This window comes from Nyctereutes procyonoides, unplaced genomic scaffold, assembly GCF_905146905.1.
Source record: "Nyctereutes procyonoides isolate TBG_1078 unplaced genomic scaffold, NYPRO_anot_genome, whole genome shotgun sequence".
Classification (NCBI taxonomy): Eukaryota; Metazoa; Chordata; class Mammalia; order Carnivora; family Canidae; genus Nyctereutes; species Nyctereutes procyonoides.
In genome coordinates this window covers 59771952-59793361 of record NW_026575140.1, presented here as the reverse complement: position 1 = coordinate 59793361, position 21410 = coordinate 59771952, and the positions used below count along the sequence as shown (strand labels likewise).

The 21410-nt window shown below is 40.1% G+C and overlaps 1 pseudogene; it reads left to right on the top strand.

Annotated features, from left to right (window-relative positions):
* Positions 1-8207: 8207 nt before the first annotated feature.
* LOC129496907 (UMP-CMP kinase-like) lies at positions 8208-9334 on the top strand (annotated as a pseudogene).
* Positions 9335-21410: the final 12076 nt, after the last annotated feature.

Genomic DNA, 21410 nt, shown 5'->3' with positions numbered 1-21410 from the left:
GGTCTATTCTGGAGAAAGTTCCATGTGCACTTGAGAAGAATGTGTATTCAGTTGAGTTTGGATGTAAAGTTCTGTAGATATCTGTGAAATCCATCTGGTCCAGTGTATCATTTAAAGCTCTTGTTTCTTTGGAGATGTTGTGCATAGAAGACCTATCGAGTATAGAAAGAGCTAGATTGAAGTCACCAAGTATAAGTGTATTATTATCTAAGTATTTCTTCACTTTGGTTATTAATAGATTTAAATATTTGGCAGCTCCCACATTCGGGGCATATATATTGAGGATTGTTAAGTCCTCTTGTTGGATAGATCCTTTAAGTATGAGATAGTGTCCCTCTTCATCTCTCACTATAGTCTTCGGGGTAAATTTTAGTTTATCTGATATAAGGATGGCTACCCCTGCTTTCTTTTGAGGACCATTTGAATGGTAAATGGTTCTCCAACCTTTTATTTTGAGGCTGTAGGTGTCCTTCTGTCTAAAAGGAGTCTCTTGTAGACAGCAAATAGATGGGTCCTTCTTTTTTATCCAGTCTGAAACCATGCGCCTTTTGATGGGGTCATTAAGCCCGTTCACGTTCAGAGTTACTATTGAAAGATAGGAGTTTAGTGTCATCATGATATCTATTCAGTCCTTGTTTTTGTGGATTGTTCCACTGGACTTCTTCTTAAAGGGGAATTTTAAGAGTCCCCTTAAAATTTCTTGCAGAGCTGGTTTGGAGGTCACATATTCTTTCAGTTCCTGCCTGTCTTGGAAGCTCTTTATCTCTCCTTCCATTTTGAATGAGAGCCTTGCTGGATAAAGTATTCTTGGTTGCATGTTTTTCTCATAGGACCCTGAATATACCCTGCCAGCCCTTTATGTCCTGCCAGGTCTCTGTGGAGAGGTCTGTTGTTACCCTAATACTCCTCCCCATAGAAGTCAGGGATTTCTTGTCTCTTGCTGCTTTAAGGATCTTCTCCTTATCTTTGGAATTTGCAAGCTTAACTATTAAATGTCAAGGTGTTGAATGGTTTTTATTGATTTTAGTGGGGGGATCTCCCTGTTTCCTGGATCTGAATGCCTGTTTCCCTTCCCAGATTAGGAAAGTTTTCAGCTATGATTTGTTCAAATACACATCCTGGCCCTCTGTCCCTTTCTGCGCCCTCGGGAACCCCAATTAAACGTAGGTTTTTCTTCCTCAGGCTGTCGTTTATTTCCCTTAATCTATCCTCATGGTCTGTAGTTTTTTGTGTCTTGTTTCCTCAGTTTCCCTCTTTGCCATCAACTTGCCTTCTATGCCACTCATTAGTTCTTCCACCTCGTTAACCCTCGTCGTTAGGACTTCTAGTTTGGATTGCATCTCATTCAATTGATTTTTAATTTCTGCCTGATTGGATCTAAATTCTGCAGTCATGAATTCTCTTGAGTCCTTTATGCTTTTTGCTAGAGCCACCAGTAGCTTTATAATACTGCTTCTGATTTGGCTTTCTGACATTGAATTGTAATCCAGATTTTGTAACTCTGTGGGAGAGAGGACTGTTTCTGATTCTTTCTTTTGAGGTGAGGTTTTCCTTCTAGTCATTTTGCTCAGTGCAGAGTGGCCAAAAACAAGTTGTATTGGGAAACGGAGAAAAAGATAGGAGAGCAAGAAGGAAAGAAAAGAGAAAATGAAAAAAGAAAAAAGGAAGAAAAAAGAAAAAAAGAGAAGAAAAAGAGAAAGAAAAAGAAAGAAAGGAAAAAAAGTGGTGGGGGAAGCAAACAGAAATCAAAAAGCAAAAAAAAAAAAAATACACAAAAAACAAAACAAAACAAAAATCAAACAAACAAACAACAACAACAACAACAAACCACGGGGGAGTATCTTCTGATTCTGTATACTTTAAGTCCCTTGACTTCCCCTGGAACTGGTCCGTCCAGCTGGTCCTCTGGGGGAGGGGCCCGTTGTGCTGATTTTCAGGTGTTAGCACTTGGGGGAGCTGCTCTGCCCCCTGCCTGGTGCAGGGCTCAGTGGGGGTTGTTTACCCCGTGAGGCCCCAGGAGGAACAACCCCAGTGGCGGGGCCAGCCCTGGAGCCCTGGAGTCAGCTCCCGCAGTAACCCGGAGCTCTCCGTCTGCAGGGCCTGGAGGCTCCGGGGCGGGGCCGCTGCTCTGCTCAGCTCGGGGCAGGAGCTGTCCTGGCCCCTCCCGGCCTCTGCCTGTCCCGGGGGGAGGCCGGATTCTGGGCTGTGTCCCGGCGCCCTGTGCTCCCGGGGCCCCCTCCGCGGAGCCGCCGCCCAAGCCCCCCCCCCCCCCCCCAGCTGCTCCTGGGTCAATGCGTGCGTGTGCTGTAGCCCTTAGGGAGCTGGCGCAGTCTCCCAGGTGCGCAGTTGCTCTGTTAGTGTCCCAGGGAGCCCGAGGGCATCCCCGCCCTCCTGGGGTCCTGCTCTAACTCCCTGCGGGCCCCTTTCTGCCCGGGGAGGTTGGTGCAGCTCCTGCTTCTCCGGGACGGGGCTCTCCTGTCCTGGGGGCGCTCGCCCCGGCCTCAGCCCGGCTCCTCGCGCGTCCCACCCCCTTGGAGGCCTTTTGTTTCTTTATTTCTTTTTCCCCGTCTTCCTACCTTGATAGAAGCGCGAACTCTTCTCACTGTAGCATTCCAGCTGGTCTCTCTTTAAATCTCAGGCCGAATTTGTAGATTTTCAGGATGATTTGAAGGTTATCTAGGTAATTTGGTGGGGACAGGTGACTTGGGGACCCTATTCTTCCACCATCTTGCCCCTCCAATAATACCCAAATTGCAATAGAGTTGTAGCCATGCAATAAAGTCTCATTCCAATGCAGCACTGCAAAGAGTCTGATGTTTCTCCAAAAGATCTGAAGTCATTGTGGATGATTCAAATTCATTAGGTAGAAGATTGTCATATGTGATAAGTTATCAGGGTAGATTCAGGGCAGGAAATCTAGCCAAGATTAAGACCTGTATTCCTTGTGTCAGTGTTCACTTAAAGTTTGCTAGTAAACCTATCTTGAGAGAATTTCTTTCCCTCCTTTGTTAGGCTGGACTCTTTACCTTTGCATTCACGAGCAGCCAAACAAAGGGAAAAAAATCTGACCTTCCAGTTTCTCTGCTTCGATGAGTGTGAGAGTCTCAAAATTGTGAGGAGGAACATCTCACTTAGAAGTGAGCTGTGCCGGGTAGCCCCAGCAGAGAGGGTGAGCAGCTTATCTGAGGGTTAGCTGGTCCTGCTGCCCACTGCACACAGTGTGTTCTCCGATCGAGGCTGAGCTTGGAGCCTCCACTCTAGTCTCATTTCTCCAGCCTTTGCTCTGCTACTTCTCTCTGCTGGGGCCTTTTCAGGTCAGCACCTTGGCTGGATCTTCTGCTTGGTTTCCTCTCGCAGGTCCTCTTAATGATGATCTATTAATTCAATCCCAGCTATCAATCCCACACTCTCACGTGAAGAGTTGTGCACGGTGATACCTGCCACCGTGCCCGCCCGGTCCCCCAGGACAGGCTTATAACTCCACCCAGTTCCCATGTGGCTATTGTCTTGATGGGGAGATTGAGCAGCTAAAATGCAGTAAACCACGGGAGTAGTGCTGCCAGGTCAATTCTGCTATTTCTTTTTTTTTTTTAATTTTATTTATTTATTTATTTATGATAGTCACACACACAGAGAGAGAGAGAGAGAGGCAGAGACACAGGCAGAGGGAGAAGCAGGCTCCATGCACCGGGAGCCCGATGTGGGATTCGATCCCGGGTCTCCAGGATCTCGCCCTGGGCCAAAGGCAGGCGCCAAATCGCTGCGCCACCCAGGGATCCCAATTCTGCTATTTCTATGTGATCTTGGATCAGCCAGGGCACATGCTGTCCCTGTGGGCAGTGGTGAGGGCCAGCTCCATCCCACCAGGAACAGCTTGGGCAATGAAGGCAGACCCAGGCTAAGGTAGGGGAGGCTCGGGCACCTGCTTTCTCAGCCCCTGGTGCCCTGTGGGGCTCCCAGTGTGGCTCCCAGGAGATCCAGTTCACAAACCCCTGGGAAACAGACCCAAAGCTGGCTTCCCTCCAGGAGAGTTTGAGGCTGCAAGGACTTAACCACACTTCCTGCCCTGCGCGGTGTAGTGGGTCAGTGCTCCATCCAAACTGCTGCTTGGAGCCTTCATTACCGATGTTGGTCTCACTCCCTGTCACCTGCTGAGGTCCTGCACCATGACTGCTGTCCCAGCGCCCTGGACCCAGTACAGTGACACTGCCCCCATGTCACCCCAAGTCACTGTAGTAAGCCCCAAACCTAGTTCCTCAAACTTCTTTAAAGACTGCTCTCTAGAGAAATCTGAGCTGCATTTCCTTTCTGAAAATTTGCATTCTTTACCAGGTTTCTCATGACACTTTCCTTTAAAACCAAAAATGTTCTTTTTCTTTTCTTCTTCTTCTTCTTTTTCTTCTCTTTTTCTTCTTCTTTTCTTCTTCTTTTTTTTACATTAAATGGAAGCTCCTGATAACTTCCTTTGAATTGTCCACATGAAAATAAAGAGCATAGTTTCAAAAAATGAACAAAGCCACTGATCCAGTCATTCTACATACAGTTGTGGGCATCTCCAGGATGTCCGGTCCTTGCTTTCTGGGGTCCAGGCTCCAGCCCCAGAGGAGGATGCGTCTGTTACCGCATGTTTGTCACCTGATGATGATACAGAACATCGGAGTTGCAAAGACTGCATAACAATTCAGATATGAGAAATAATGATCAGGGAGTCGTTCAGACTCTGGCTTTCAGGAGGCATGAAGGAACGTCCCACACCAGACGAGCAATCATACTGGTGATACCACCAAAGATGTATAGGAGACATGCTCTTTCTAAAAAAAAAATTATGCTAAAAACGAGATCTACCCACCCGACAAATTTTTAGGTTTGCAATATGCTATTGTTAATTATGGAGACAGTATTGTAGGGAAGATGTCAGGCATCTTGGACAGCAGCCCCCCTCGCCCGTCCCCTAGCCACTGGTGGCCACCATTCTAGATGGGCTTCTGTCTCGCCATTGCAGGTCTTCCAGGTGGAATCATACAACATTATCCTTCTGTGACTACTCATTTCACTTAGCATAGTGTCCTCAAGTTCATCCTTATTGCTGCATATGGCAGGACTTACTTCTTTTTAAAGGCTGAGTAGCATTCCACTGTAGTAGGCATATGCCACACTTTGTGTAGGCATCACCGCTCACGGAGTGTTTACACTGGTTCCATATCTTTGCCATTGTGAGTGAACATGAGGGCATAGATATCTTTTCATGATTCTGATTTCAGTCCTTCTGAACGAATACCCAGAAGTGGAACTGCTGGATAATATGGTAGTTCTAGTTTTAATGTTTTGAGGAAGAGAAGAGCTTATCTTTTGATTGGAGAAAAGACAACAAGCTCATGACCCAGTAATTCAAAAGTCACTTTTATTTTGTATAATTTTCTGTAATGCTTAAGTTTATTTCTGGGCTGTCTGTGAAGTTTCATAAATCTGTTGACATCAAGTAGGAAGAGAAAGTGTAGCTTAATGGTTAAGAGCATGGTCCCTGGAGCCAGGCTGCCTGGATTTCCATCGTGGCTCGGCCTTTAGGACTTGTGTGAATTAGAGCAAATAGCTCAGCTTCTCTGTGACTCAGTTTTCTTATCATAAATATAAGAGAGATAGTAATCATAGCACGTACACTATGACATGGCTGAGAGGACTAAATTAATGAATATATGTAAAACATACATACAATACACAAGTAAATTATATATAAAACATCAGGTACTATTCTAAGTGTTGCTATTATTATTTACCTAGCTTTTTGCTGATACTACATTCTCTAAATTGCTGATTTTTATAAGAAAGCTAGATATATGATAAAGCCAGTTGCCCATTCGATTCTCTTATAAAATTGATGTAGATAACAGATTTCTGCTTCTAGTCATGATGGGTAACTGGAATGGCTTCTCTCTTGCCTTAAAAATTGAAATATATGAAATAATGGTTTTCAAACTTTTGAAAAAAGATTTATTTATTTTAAAGAGAGAGAGCATGTGCACACAAGAGTGGGATGAGGGAGAGAAAGAATCTCAAGCAGACTCTGTGCTGAGTGTGGAGCCCAACATGGGTCTGATTCCAGGACCCTGAGGTCATGACCTGAGTCACAATCAAGAGCTAGACACTTAATTGACGGAGCCCACCAGGCATCCCTTAGCAACTTTACAATATACATACAATATAGTATGTACATATATACATAACATAGTAGTGTTAACTATAGTCTCCATGCTGTACATTACACCCCAAGCACTGATTTATACTATACCGGGAATTTTGTACTTTCTGCCCATTTCCCTCAACCCTAACCCCCACCAAATCTGTACTCTGTTTCTATGAGTTCAGTTTTTTTAGATTCTACATATAAGTGAGATCACATAGTATCTGTCTTATTTCACTCAACATAGCACATTCAAGGTCCATCCTTGTCACAAGTGGCAGGATTTCCTCCTTTTTTATGGATGAATAACATTCCATTGCATATGTGTGTGTGTGCATATACACATTACATATACACCACATCTTCTGTATCCACTCATCCATCAGTGGACATATAGATTGTTTCTATGTCTTGGTTGTTGAAAATAATGCTGCAATGAACATGGGAGTCCAGAATTCTTTTTGAGAAAGTGATTTCATTTCCTTTGGATATATTCCCAGAAGTGGTGTTGCTGGATCATATTAGTTCTATTCCTAATTTTTGAGGAACCTCCATACTGTTTTCCAGAGTGGCTGCACCAGTTTGTTTTCCCACCAACAGTATAAGCAAGAGGGTTTCTTTTGCCTTTATTCTTGCCAATACCTATTATCTCTTGTCTTTTTGATTCTAGCCATTCTGACACACATGAGGTGATATCTCACCATTGATTTGCATTTACATTTTGATAGCTGGTATTTTAAAGCCTTGAGATTGGCTATTTTAAAGTCACATAGGGATGGATATAGATAGAGGAGGCAAGAGTTCCTACGGCTGAGCCTGGAGCAGGCCAGTATATGGAGACTGGATTGATGCAGAGAATGTGCTACTCTTACTGATGCAACACATTACCACAAATTTAGTGACTTAAAACAATATCAATTTATTCTCTCATAGTTATGGAAGTCAGAAGTCCAAAATAAAGAACGAGTAAACACAGTGCTTTAAGAAGAAGGGAGAAATCACTCTGCTAAATTCCACTCATTGGTCCACGAAGGTGAGGATGAGAGCTATCAGGTTTAAGCAAATGGAAACCATTGCTGATGTTGCCAAGACTCTGTTAGTGGAAATGGTGGCAGACGACAGCCTGATTGGAGCAGGCCAGCTTCAAGGATGGATGACCCATGCAATCACACAATGTCCCACTTTTACAAGAGCCACATGCTTGGATCAATGCCCTGCTCACAGTAGCTTTAAATTATTAATAATTTTGAACAAGAAATCTCACATTTTATTTTGCTTTGGCTCCAGCAAATTATGTAGAGAGTTCTGCAACAGAAGAAGAAGACTTGCAGATGATGATTATGGAAAACTCTTTCAAGGAATTTTATATGAATGAGGTCAGAGAATTGGAGCCAGAGGAGGAAAGGGGTGGGGGTCATGGGAGAGTTTTTAAACTTACTCTGGTTGCTTAGGATGGTCTGATGCTGCCTGTGTGGCCCCAGAGAGCAGGGTGGACTGTCGCTGCTGCCAGATGCCCCACATGTGGTGCCAGCTCAGTCTGCAGCACGGTTTCCCTGGGCCCCTGCACTGGAGGACACACCTCTGTTTCCCTGGCTCACCTCTAGTATTTTTCCAATGGGTTGGTGGTATCACACAGGAAAGATCCAAACCTTATAGACTTGAACTAGAAGAACACATCTTCTTAATCTTCTGAACTCACATCACTCTGAACTCTGGCATATGAGATTAATTTTCTATCTTTGTTCTTCTCAGAGCCATATTCTTTTACAAGCATTTGAAAATTGATATTACCGTGATTTGTTTTAGCATTTTCCCAGGCATATCAGTTAACCCAAGTCCAAGCCAGAGTCATTCATTGCTGTCCTTGGGAAAGACACACTGTTGGCATCTGTTCAAGCTGCAGGCATTTCCCATCAATCAAAGTCCCTGGAAATAAATCTCACTATGAAGGGCTGCTAAGTCACTTAACAAATCCTGTGCAAAGAGCCAAACATACCACGTCTGCCTCCTACCAGGTATGCACAACGTAATGCCGGAAGATCTCTGGCCTGGGCAAGTCATCCAACCCTGACTGTGATAGATGAGAGACTTCCAGAAATCCTGGACATGGATGCTGCTCTTGATTTAATCTCTCCCACCTTCCATCCTTCCTGCTCTTCCATCAGCACTCAATTCATTCCATTTTATTTTTTCAGAGTCGTTCTTTATTCTGAGTTGATTAAAAACATTCCCAATATGTTAGTAAGCAGATTGTCTTTCCCAGACAACATTATTACAAATTTTAAGTTTAGTTATGTCTTTTTTTTAAAAAGATTTATTTATTTATTCATTCAGAGAGAGTGAAGAGAAAGGCAGAAACACAGGCAGAGGGAGAAGCAGGCTCCATGCACCGGGAGCCCGACGTGGGATTCGATCCCGGGTCTCCAGAATCGCGCCCTGGGCCAAAGGCAGGCGCCAAACCGCTGCGCCACCCAGGGATCCCTGCCCAGGTATAAGTCTTAAAGGGTGTTTTCCCCTCCACCTTTCATTTAAAAGTAAAGTTTAGCTGTGTTGGTGAACACATGGAGATTTGGGGGAGACCCTCGCCTGGGGAGGGTATGGAAGCTCTGTGCCCTGGCATTATACATCTAACTGGCTGTTTCAGAGTTATATCCTCTTTGCAGTAAACCAGTGACCTAAAATATGGCTACACACACCTTTCTGCAGGAGAACTTCATGATTAAAGGAAGAACCCAGATTCATAGTATGGTGAATTCATTGAGTTGTGCCAGCTGACAAACCATGAGTTTGTTAATGAGGGAAATGGATCAGACAATGGCCACCATTGCTCAGAAGAATAAGTTCTTGATTGATGGGTTTCCACGAAATTAAGACAACATTTAAGGTTGGAACAAAGCCATGGATGGGAAGGCAGGTGTGTCTTTGGTTCTCTTTTTTGACTCTAAAAATGAGATTTGTATTGAACGATGTCTTGAGAGGGGAAACAGTAGTTAGTCCAATGATGACAACAGAGAGAGCTTGGAAAAGAGAATTCAGACCTATTTTTAGTCAACACATCCAGTTATTGACATATGTGAAGAAATGTGAGGCATCAAGAAAATGGATGCCTCTAAGTCTGCTGATGAAGTTGTGAAGATTTTGGACAAAGAAGGCTAACTCTAAACCTGAAAGCATCCTTGATATCATGCTTGAATATTGCTTTGATAGCTGCTATTACAATCCCTTTTAAAGGCGATTTTAATCTTTCACAATTACATTTCAATTAATGGCTGGAGAGTAGGTAGTAAGACCAATTAAATTTTTTATCTTCTATTATTTTGCTTACTGGAGTAGCCCATGAATTTGGGTCTAACTTCATCTTAGCTATGGTGCTCAGGAAACAAAGAAAGGTATCAGTTAGTTCTTTGTTATGATTCAAAAAGTATATAGTTGTGCCTACTGTGAGCAAAACTCTTTAGTTTGTGTGCATATCCTTTTAATAATTACAACATGTTAGGATTAGGGATTCCCCACTTCCTCCTTTTCCTGCAAGTTTTAAATTTCCAATCTATTCAGTGAATTCATAAACCAAATTCCAAAGAAACTTCCATTCTTGCCAAGTGTGTAAACAAACTCATAAAAGGAATTCCTAGAAGTATTCTAGTATTTTTCCAATTGCCCACTTCCTGTAGAAAGGTAAGAAAACTTAGGCTCTGTTTAATTACAACTTATACAAAGTTTGTGTGATGGGGTATCTTCTGTGCTTCCAAGGGTTGGTGGGGTCCTTGGGGGTTTGGAGCCTGGCAGAATTGTCAGCTTTGTTTTAACATAAATCTGAGGGTAAGGGGCAGGGGTCACACTGAGGGCATGTGCTCCTGTGCTCTGTTCTACAGTGTTATTGATGATTAAACTGATGTCAACAATGTTCCTAGCAGGGGAACCTTGAAATACATGTACTAGATTTACCGGTAAGATGATTTGGTTAGCATTTTAGTTAACACTCCATTCAAAGTTTTTTTGTTTGTTTGTTTTCTAGACTAAATGTAGGATTGGTATGAAGTAAAAACACCTAAAGGTTAAAAAATAATAATAAAAAATAAAAGTAAACTTTAAGAGTGAAAACTGCAGGCATTTTGCTAGGCCAATGTGGCACCCTGAAAAACATAGTCATCCAGGGGCAGGTGCTATCTACTTTGAGGGCATATACAACTTAAAACAGTTCCTTAATTTGTATATGATTTTGAAGTTTCAAGAATGTTTTCATTTCTTAAAGGATTTTATTTATTTATTGGAGAGAGAGTAAGCATGAGCAAGGGGAGAGCAGAGGAAGAAGCAGACTCCTTTATGAGCAGGGAGCCCAACCTGGGGCTCGATCTCAAGACCCTGAGATCATGACCTGAGCTGACTCAAGAGTGTTTTCAGAATATTTTATCACTTAGTATTTACATAAAGCTTATAAAAAACTTTTATTATTTTTATTTTACAGATGAGGAAAGAGAGGACCAGGCTAGAGTCGTACAGCTAATATATAATAGAATCTCATAGTAACTATTTGTGATTTTCAAACCCAGGGCTTTTCTAAAGATTTTTGTTGCCTTTCCATTCCAAAAGCCATGTTTCTGAAAGAGCTCAGCCATGTATTTGATTTGGGAGAAAAGAAAGAATTAAGGAGGGTAGGAAAGGGGGAGGGAGGACAGAAAGAAGGAAGAATGGTAACCGAATGTAGGAGTAACAGTGAGGCTACAGGTGAGAACCGAGCAGGGAGACAGATGGGTGCTAATGGCCAGGGGGGCTCCCAGAGGAGCTCTGAGTTTCTTTTATGAAAGATTTTCCCTTTATCATTCTTCCCAACAGCAAGTCAAAAGTAAGAGAATCTAGGAAATTAAAATGGATGATTAAGTACAGAATTTCCTTTGTCCTACTGAAGCTTGAATTACAAATGAGACAAGTAACAGCTGGAGAGGCCTCTGTGGTTGGGTGAGTCTGTGCTCTCCGGAGCCGCGCGGACCAGGCAGGTGACTGACTATGATATCCATAGACAGACTCATTCTGTGCTGGGACAGCCTTTGATCTTAGCAGAATGGCATTAGCTCTGAAAGACAAACTTAACCTAAAGTAGGCTTAGTGTATTATTCATACCTATAAAAAGAACAGATCAGAATCAGAATAACTTAGTGATTTGGGTACTAATCCATAAGAAAGCTATTTTTGATCAAACCAGCCCCTGCTAGCAACTCTTTCTTGTTTTCCCTATTAATTACTGAATCTATGTTCTGGATTTCAGCACTTTGCTTGTAGCTTCTTGTGTTAGTCTTATTTCCCTTCTAGATATATCAGTGATACATCAAACGCCTTTTAAATGAATGCCTGATAATATCTAGCCAAGGATCACATAAAGTAATTTAGAAGTACCCATTTAAATTAAAATGGATTGTAAATTTTATCAAAAGGGTAACTTCCTTTAAGAAAAAAATCAAATAAACACCTCATATTTTGTTCTTTTTCTTATATGAGTTGATTTCAAAAAAGCTGTTCACAAGAGTTGTCTTTAATTATCTGATTTTATTCATAAAACATTGTATTCATTGAAACCTCTTTAACTAATATTACTATTCCAAAAAGTAGAAAAGGTGCTCTTCTTACCTGATTTTCCCTGTTATTCTTTAATAAAAATAGTGATAATTTAAGTCTACTTAAGTTCATTTTCCATTTTCTTGAATTTCCATCAGTATGTCTTGGTGAAATATGTTTTGGTTTGGTCAGCATTGCTGTCAAACCAAGAAACTTAAGCAAAATTGTCTTTTCCTCCAAAATGGTATATTCTCTTCAAAATAAGTTACAGCCTGTGGAATAGTTATTTGTGACTTGAATGGTCCTTCCTCTTAAAATGAGGGAATCTGATTGGTTATATCTAATCGTGTTGCTGATACCTTGAATGTACAGGGAAAGTCCATTCAGGGCAGTAACTTTGAACATTTACATTTTTTATATATCTGTATGAAAATAGAGGCTTAAAACTAAATTTATCAACTTAGATTCAACTCTAAATCCAAGTTGATAAACATATAAATATTTCCAGTAGTAACTTGGAATTGCTGAAACGAACAGTTGGGTTTGTCCAAAAAACATCTAAAATCACTGACTCGGTTATTTATTTTTTCACTATTGTCTTGTCAAGTAGCTATTCATCACTGCTTTGTTTTTGAGATGTTTTGTTTTTATGTCCTATGACATAGCACACCTAATACATCACACAAGCATAAAATGTAAACATTCCAGCATTTGTCCATTTTAAGCAATGCATCTTTCTAGGGCTAATTTATCTTGTGAGTCGAAGGGTATGTTCATTTTAAACCAGTAAGATTTCCACACTAAGTAGAAAAACTAGGTCATTAATTTAAAAATTATTCTTATTAGAATACTTTTTTAAAATCAAACTTCTGATTAGTGTTTGCTCAGTGCACCAAGAGGTGGGATCTGTGGGCATTCCCCCCAGGTGTCTATACCTGTGGGGTGACAAGGCCTTGCTCCCTGATTTCACTAAGATGGGAAGCCCCTTCTTGGGTCAATGACCATGACATCACAGTACCCCCCTTCATCCTTGTCTTGTTCTTGGGTGAGTATTCCAACATGCTTTCAAGATAACCATCTTCAATGCAACCCACACCACCAGACTAATAAAGGATATCCTAAACACGACTTGTAGGTTATAACAAAGATAAAATCTTACTTTATATCTCTGTTGAGTAAAGAGCCGGGTGAAGTGTGTCCTTGTGTCTGAACACAATCTTTGTCCCAGATAGGCCCGGAACTTTTGGGGAACCTTGAGGCAGTATCAGGAACCCTGGTAAAAAGCCCAGAGGTGAGGAAACTGAGTGTCAGGCTCTGGCACCCGACTTGGGCAGGCAGCTTCTTTATATCATGTGTCCTGAGGGAAGCCTTGACATCACATTTTCATTGCTTTTCTGCAGCTCTCAGGATAGAAAAGGTGACAAACATAGCAGGTAGATAATGACAGTAGAGTTCTAGCTTCAGGTGCCATGTGGATCTGGAGTTTGACTTTGAGGTGCCCTCTGTTCTCTGACTCTGCCTCAAACCCTACCTCTTCCTCATCCAGGTTCCCTGCCTATTTCCCTAAACACCATCCTACTTCTCCACTACTGTGTAGGATAGACACGAGTTGTGTTCTCTGGATAGCCAAAGCCATCAGCTCAAATTTTATTGCCATTTTTCATTTAAAATTTGTTTATTTTAATTTTCAGGTTTTATATATCCTAGATTGTCAGCATTTAAGAAATCAAAGTCTCACATGACACAAACTATGCCATTCAGATTCTTACGACACTGCTCATTTATTCAACAGAACTTTATCAAATGCTTTATTGAAGAGTGATATGTTTATATGTGAGAAAATAGAAAAAAAATGACACAAGATATGACAAATTTAAGTGATAAAATATTGGTACAAAAGACAGCAGCTATGGAAAAGAGCGTGAAAAGTGCTGTGTCTCATCTAAAGGCGTGATCTGCAGGAAACCAGAAATCAGCACCATCTGGGAGCTTGCTAGGAAATGCAGACTCTCAGGATCCACCCCACACCTACTAACTTAGGAGCAGTACTTGAACAAATCTTCCATGAAGCTTTGAGAAACACTGTTCAAGAACACTCATATTGGGATATGTTAATCTTTTATTACTTACCTAATTAGCCTATGAGACATTATGTCCCAAACTGTGAAGCTCTGAGGTCTCCCCTTACTGCATTTCTGATTATATTAAATAGAATGGTTGAGAGCATGGACATAGTAAGGAGCTTGGGAGCAATGCAGGGGTGCTTTTCTGGAATTGGGCCCTTAGGCCTGCTGCTAAAAGCAATAGTACAGGTTTTCTACAGTGTGCTGTCCATTGTATTAGATGCAATGATGACTAACACAATGTCTTCCCTCAGGGTATCCACAGAATAAATCTGTGGGAAAGATCCACCAGAAGCATAAATATGCAAATAAATGATACAATATTAGAGGATACTCTCAAAACCATAAATAAGAAGACATAAAAAATCCTTCATGATCTTGCATTTTAAAGTCAACTCTATTGGAATATCATTTATATAAATGAAATGCACCCATTAAAAACAAAACACTTGGAGGAGCCACTTAAGAGTAGACAACCACAAACGCCTTTAATGGAAATGATTAATGTCAACTACACAGGATCATGAGTTTCAAACTTAAGATAATGGATAAGAAATTCCTCTATAAGCGACCAAATAATATACAGATCAAGGTTATCTGTATTTTCAGAAAAAGTCTTCATGGAAAGTGTATAACTTTCAGGATAATGTGTGGAATAGGTGTGCAAGCTGACCATTCTCAGCTGCCGCTAAGCTACATTCCCTTTCTTTCTCATAAAGACATTGTCCTTGACTTACATTCCTGAATTCTTTTTTTTTTTTTTTAGGTGTTTTCATTTTTGTTTTTCTACTTTAGGATTCTTGAGTCATTCTACTTCTCCTGGAAGAGTCAGCATGATCTTTCTAAAAACTCCTTATAAATTAAGACAACAATTAACTATTATCATGAATATAGATCATTATTTAACATAAAGCATCGTGTCAAAAATTGATCAGATTTCCAAGCTCAGGAAAGAGGAGTAATCTGGCACAAAATACGTTGTATGTTATCATGCGTCAGAAACTCAGAAGCATGTGGAAATTTAATTTTTGTAATATTGGTCTTATATCCCGCTGGCATGTTGATACGAGGCAAACAGCACCAGCTCCAGTCAGCCACGATGCTTCCTCTCCACTTCCCACTATATAATTTCCTTTAAAGACACAAAATGTGAACAGTTCTTAGCACTGCTGATAACCAAGAATGGTAGTTAGCCCAGAATTGCCAGACTATGGAGGAATTTCCCCCTCACCACAAGACTTCTAGAACAGAATTTAGATTTACAGTTGCTGGTTAAAGTGTTTTTCCATTCAAATATTTTATTTCCAAAGAATCATATGGAATATTTAAGGATCTGCCTACCAAGGGAAGGGAGAAGAAATGGGTAAGAAATATCAGAAAGGGAGACAGAACATGAAGACTCCTAACTCTGGGAAACGAACTGGGGGTCGTGGAAGGGGAGGAGGGTGGGGGGTGGGGTTGAATGGGTGACGGGCACTGAGGGAGGCACTTGATGGGAAGAGCACTTGGTGTTATTCTGTATGTTGGCAAATTGAACACCAATAAAAATAAATTTATTATTAAAAAAAAAGGATCTGCCTACCAATCCTTTCCAGTTAGTTGTTTCTTTTGGTGGACTGGTGGATGGAGGAAGAAGCAAAGATTGGTGTATGTCATATTTGAGACAAGCTTGTAGTTGTAAAATTCCTAGTTGCAAAAACCTAGATTTATACCTAGATAATTAAACTGCATGTCCAAAGGTTTATTTCAGATACAAATATTGGACTGATAACTAGTTCTTCACATATTTTGTCTCTGATTGGGACCTGGGGGATGGGTAATTAATATACTTAGAACTTTTAGTTCTTAAAACTTAAAAAATAATAAAATACAAACACTCATAATTCTCATACATGCCTTACCCCCCAAACATAACTTGTGGGAAAACACTGGCTCACAAGTTGCTTTATTTAGAATTTATTCACTTTTGAACTCAAAAGGAAGTGTATGCATCTTCTGTGCCTCTGACATTTGTCTTCTTCTGTTAATGACACAGGGAATGATTACGCTTGATTTAATGTAATGCATTTGATTGGGGTGACATTGTTAGGAGCTGTCCATGTTTACTTGATCATTTGCATTTTTTTCAATACCACTAAGTGTTATGCAAGAACTAGCGAAGTGGGTTACTCATATTTGGAAAATCAAAGGAATATTTAATGTTTTGTTTTCCTTAAGAGAAGTGTTTATTTAATCTAAATGTTATACCGTGACTTTCATAATTGCTTCCAAGATTTTTCTCTCCTTGGAACACAAAATTTTACAACTATGTTAAATAATAATAATGTGTTGAGAAATTCTGGCAAGAAAGAAACTATAGAAAGAGGAGTCTCTAAATCTGCGTATAAATTGCCCTCAAATGCTTGGCCAACCCTTGATGTGTATCTCTATGGGGAAAACTCAAAAGGGGCCAACAGAAAGCAACAGCTGAGAGGTTGAGAGAAATTTCCATTGGTGCTCTTCATAAGGGAGACAGAGTTTAGAATTTGAGTCTAGTCATGTTGGAGGGCTTGGTAAAGCTATTCACGGAAACCCCACAAGGTTCCCGCCATGGGAGTAAAGATTGTTTTCCAGATCTAAAGGGCCCTAGGTCAGCATAAACCATGAGACCTACTCCAAAAAGTATAAAACCAAGCCTCTATGAGTTCAATGTGATCAGCTAAGAATTTAACTGACTGTTAGGTCAAAGACCAACACATCTCAAGAATGATAACAGAATCCAGAGTCTCTGCATTACATCATCCACAGGGTCTAATACACATTAAAAATCAGCAGGTATACAAAGAAACAGGAAAATGTGACTCACAGTCAAGAGAAAACTCAGTCAAAAGAACCAACCCTAAGATGACATAGCTGTTAAAACTGAGAAGAATTTTAAGCTGCTGGTGTAACTATGCTCAGGCTAGATGTTATCAGCTTACCGATTCTCAGCTCTAACTTCACCTTTCTTTGACTGCTCTGTGATATTGGAGCAAGAGTCTATAAACACTTCTCTTTTCCCAGGTGGCACAGTATTAAGCTTTGTTAAGACAAGGAACTGGATGGGGGTAGTATAGGAAGAAAGAGCTTCTCTTCCTCATTCTGTTGTACTTTAATTTAAAAAAAAATTCTGGCTCTTGCAGCATGAGGCAGTCAGCAGAACGTGTGACACCCAGAAGATGTCTTTTCAAGGATCTTCAACAGCATCTCAGCAGGTGACTTCCGGCTTGCCATCCATAGCCTGAAATACATCCTGACCTTACCTGCCATCCAGTGTGCTAAGGCCATACTCCCTCTAATGATGCCTAAATCTCAGCCATGGGGGCAGAAGTGGCTTATTCCATGCTATTCATGCCTCTGCCCTAGAGGCTGTGGCTGCTCTCAATATCCACTATTTATATAGTCTTTAGAGTTCTCTTTATCTCGTAGCAGTTAATCCCTTGGAACTAGTTAGTAATTCTTTCCATTACAATTTTCATATTCAAATTATTCATATGTTTTCTATCTCCTGACTGGACCCTGAACTACAATATGTATTTTAAATGAACACACAGCTGTTATAAAATATGTTCAAAATGAATACGAAATCTCAGTAGAGATTCTAAGCTAAAAAATAAAGTGAAGTATAAAATATATAAATAATATATAAAATATCTAAAATGAAATTCATGGCATGGAGTTAACATTAAACCTACTGATTGCATGACAGAAGGGCGAGTCTGAACCTAAAACTGGATGATGACCATGTATTTCTCTGAAGAACTAAAAGAACAGAAGATGAAAAAATCAGTGCAGAGCACCTTCAGGACCGAGAAATGTTATGGAAATACTGCATGGACGTCAATCATAGTCTCAGAAGCAGAGGGGAAGGGAAAACTGGAAAGAAAAAATAGTTTTAAGAAATAATGGCTGCAAACTCCCCAAAGTGGGAAAACATGAATCTATAGATTTGAAAGTTTCAGGGACTCTAAAGAAGATAAATAAAGAGAGTATCCTCCTCAGGCACAGCATAGTCAAACTGCTGAAAATCGGTGGTGGAGGATCTGGAAAGCAGATGAGGAAAAATGATAGTCATGTAGAGGGAACAGCAACACCTCCCACCAGAGCCAGCAGAGAGCAGTGGTGCTAAAATCCTCACAGAGGGGAACCGCCAGTTCAGAATTCCTTCAATAAAACATCCCCCCAAAATATATAAAGATAAGCAAAAACAAATAAAATTTTATCAGAAGGGTACCTGGGGAGTTCTGTCGGTGAAGTGTCTGCCTTCAGCTCAGGTCATGATCTCAGGGTCCTGGGATGGAGCCCAGCATGGGGCTCGCTGCTCTGCGGGGAATCTGCATCTCTCTGCCTCTACTCCTGCTCAAGCTCTCAGTCTCTAGAATAAATAAAATCTTTTTTAAAAAAGACTTTTCTGAGGTAAGTAAAAACAGAAAATACTTCTGCAGCAGTTCCTGCACTATAAGGGATGCTGAAGGGAATTTTAGGCAAAGGAAAGCCTCTATACATGCATGCACCTGGGAGCAAAGACAGCAGAAACTTTAGGTAAATATAGAAGGCTGTTTTCTCCTGATTTTTGTAAAATACATACAATCAAGTAAAACAAAATAAACAAAATTTATAACATATGCAGATACAAAATGTATGGAAACAGTAACAGAAAAGAGGCACTAAGTGGAAATACAATGTTCAAGATTCTTTTTTTAAAAAAAAGATTTTATTTATTTATTCATGAGAGAGAGAGAGAGGCAGAGACACAGGCAGAGGGAGAGGCAGGCTCCATGCAGGGAGGCTGACATGGACTCGATCCGGGGTCTCTAGGATCATGCCCTGGGCCGAAGATAGCTCTAAACTGCTGAGCCACCCGGGCTGCCCCAATGTTCAAGATTCTTATATTTTATAAAAAGTAGTAGAATTTTAATTCTGTGTAGAATTAAAGTAAAGGTGCATGGTGTAATCCCTAGAGCTGCAGTTCAAAAAGGAGAGGTTTACGCAAATAGAAGGAATTAAAATGCAATAATACAGTTGCTAAATTAATGCTAAATAAAGACAATGGGGGGGATCAGAGACGAACAGAAATCAGATTGTGAGATAACAGACTTAAGCATAGCCATGTAAATAATTGTATGTAAATGAATTCAGCACTCCAGTTAAAAGGTAGAGATAATCAGATTGCTTTTTTATAAAGGAAAGTAATATCTAAATTGTAGCATACAAGAAACACACTATCACTATAAAGACGGGTATGTAGAAAGTAAAAGGATGGAAAAAATATAGCACTCAAAAAGTAAGTATGTAAAAGTTGGTGTGGCCATCTAAATACCAACAAAATAGACGTCACGACAAGAAATATTAACACAGTGCATTTCATAAAGATGAGAGGGAAAATCCACCAGGGAAGCATAATCATGTATCTACACATGTACAAACAGAGCTTCAAAATACATGAAGTGAAATGGACAGAACCAAAATGAGATGCAGACAAATCCAAGATCATAGTGTGGCATCTTACCATCCATCTCTCTTTAATTACTGAGAGAACAAGATAATAAAACAGTAAGAATGTACAATGTGTTTAACAACATAATCATTTTGATCAATTGACATTTATGGACCAAAGAACAGTTATAGGGTGGAAGAATACACATCCTTCTCAAGCACACATAAAAGGTACATTGCTATCAATTATATGTTGGGCCATAAAAAAATTCTCAGTTAGTTAAAAAAAAATAGAATCTACAGAGAGTATTCTCTGACAAAAATCAAATAAAATAAAAATTAGATATCTAGAAAAGCCCAAGTGAGGAGAGATTAGGCAGCACATTTTTAAATACCCAATGGGACAAAAAAAAAAATTAGGAGAATTTGAAAATATTTGCAATTTAAAGATAATGAAAATAATATATAAAAGCTGTTGGATGCAGCTAAACTTGTGCTGAGTAAAGTTTATGACTCAATGCTTATATTGTATTTTTAATTTTAAACCGGCTTTTTAGTTAAAAAAAAAAAAAACCTTCAAAAAGGTGTAAATCAAAGCCGAATCAATAGGAAACACACACACACACAATACATAGAATTAATAAGACCAGAAGTCCATTTTTAAAGACATTAATTAAATATATTTTAAAAAATCTAGTCAGGTAAATTAAGAAAGAAAAAAACCACATATCTCCTTTTAAATTCCTGGTATTAGCAATTTAACTGCCAATATTACAGACCTAACAAGGTTAAGAAGAAACTAGCATAAATAACTATAAATTTGACAATGATTGGGAAAACCTATTGAATTAGAAAAATTCCTTGAAAAATACTTTTCAAAATAAACACAACATGAATTTGAAAATGTGAATAACCTTACATTTATCTGACCCTGAATGTTTTTAAACCAAAATTCCAAACAAAGAGAAAAGCAATAGGCCTATTTGTTTCAATTGTGTCAAACATGTAAGGAAGAAATGATATTAATTTTATACAAATGATTTCAGACAATAGGATGGGGACCACACTGCTCAACAGATTTTATGAGGCCAGTATAGCCCTGTTTAAAAAAATCCTGTAAGACACATTACAACAAAATTATAGGATAAAAGCTATCATGAGCAATGAATACAATGCAAAAATCCTTCACAAGACATTAGCAAAGCAGCCCATTGGTATAAAAAAAAAAATTGTGGCTAACTCTGGTTATTTCCTAGGAATGCAAGTTTGGCTTAACAATAAAAACTCCATCAATGTGATCAACCACAACAAATAGAATAAAGAAGAATGATTTCATCAATAGATGTAAACAAAGTACTTGGCAGCCTTCAGCCCTGTCCTCTCCCTCCTGGCTTCTCTGATTCTGAGCTCCAGGCCTTCCTCATACTTGCTGGTACTTGTTCTTTCTCTCCTTAGAGACATCCTCCCTTCACCCCTTGGCATGGGTCTCAGATCTCCATCCCCACCCACTCCCCTCCCCAGTCCCTTCCTTAGGTAACATCAGTGTTTCCATGGGTTTAATGTCCACTTGCATTTACAGCTCTTGGCCAAGTTCTCCTCTGCACTCCAGACTTGTATAAACAGCTGCCTGTTGGTGTACACGTTGAGCATTTCACACCTGTGTTCAAAACTGAGCTCCTAAACCATAAATACAACTCCTACACACCCCCCATCTATTTCTCCTCTAGTCTCTTCCTTCACAATAGCTGTCACTATAACCTACCCAGTTGTTGATATCCTGCTTGATTCCTCCTTCTTTTCACTCTCCCCATCCAGTTTATCAGAAGGTACTACACTTTCTGCCTCTACAGTATCTCTCACCTTATGTGTTTCTGCTCATCTTCACTGATGCCACTTGGCATAAGAAGTATCGTCTCCATCTCCTGCCCACTCTATCACAGCGTCTACCTGATTTCCCATTTGCTCTCTAAGTGTAATTTTCATATAGCATCTAGTGTGGTCCTATTATTCCTCAGTATAAAGCCTCTAATGTCTTCTCTTGCATTATAAATATAATCTAAACTTCCAAAATTGATCTTTCGTGCCTGCTTAATCTGGCCCTTGTC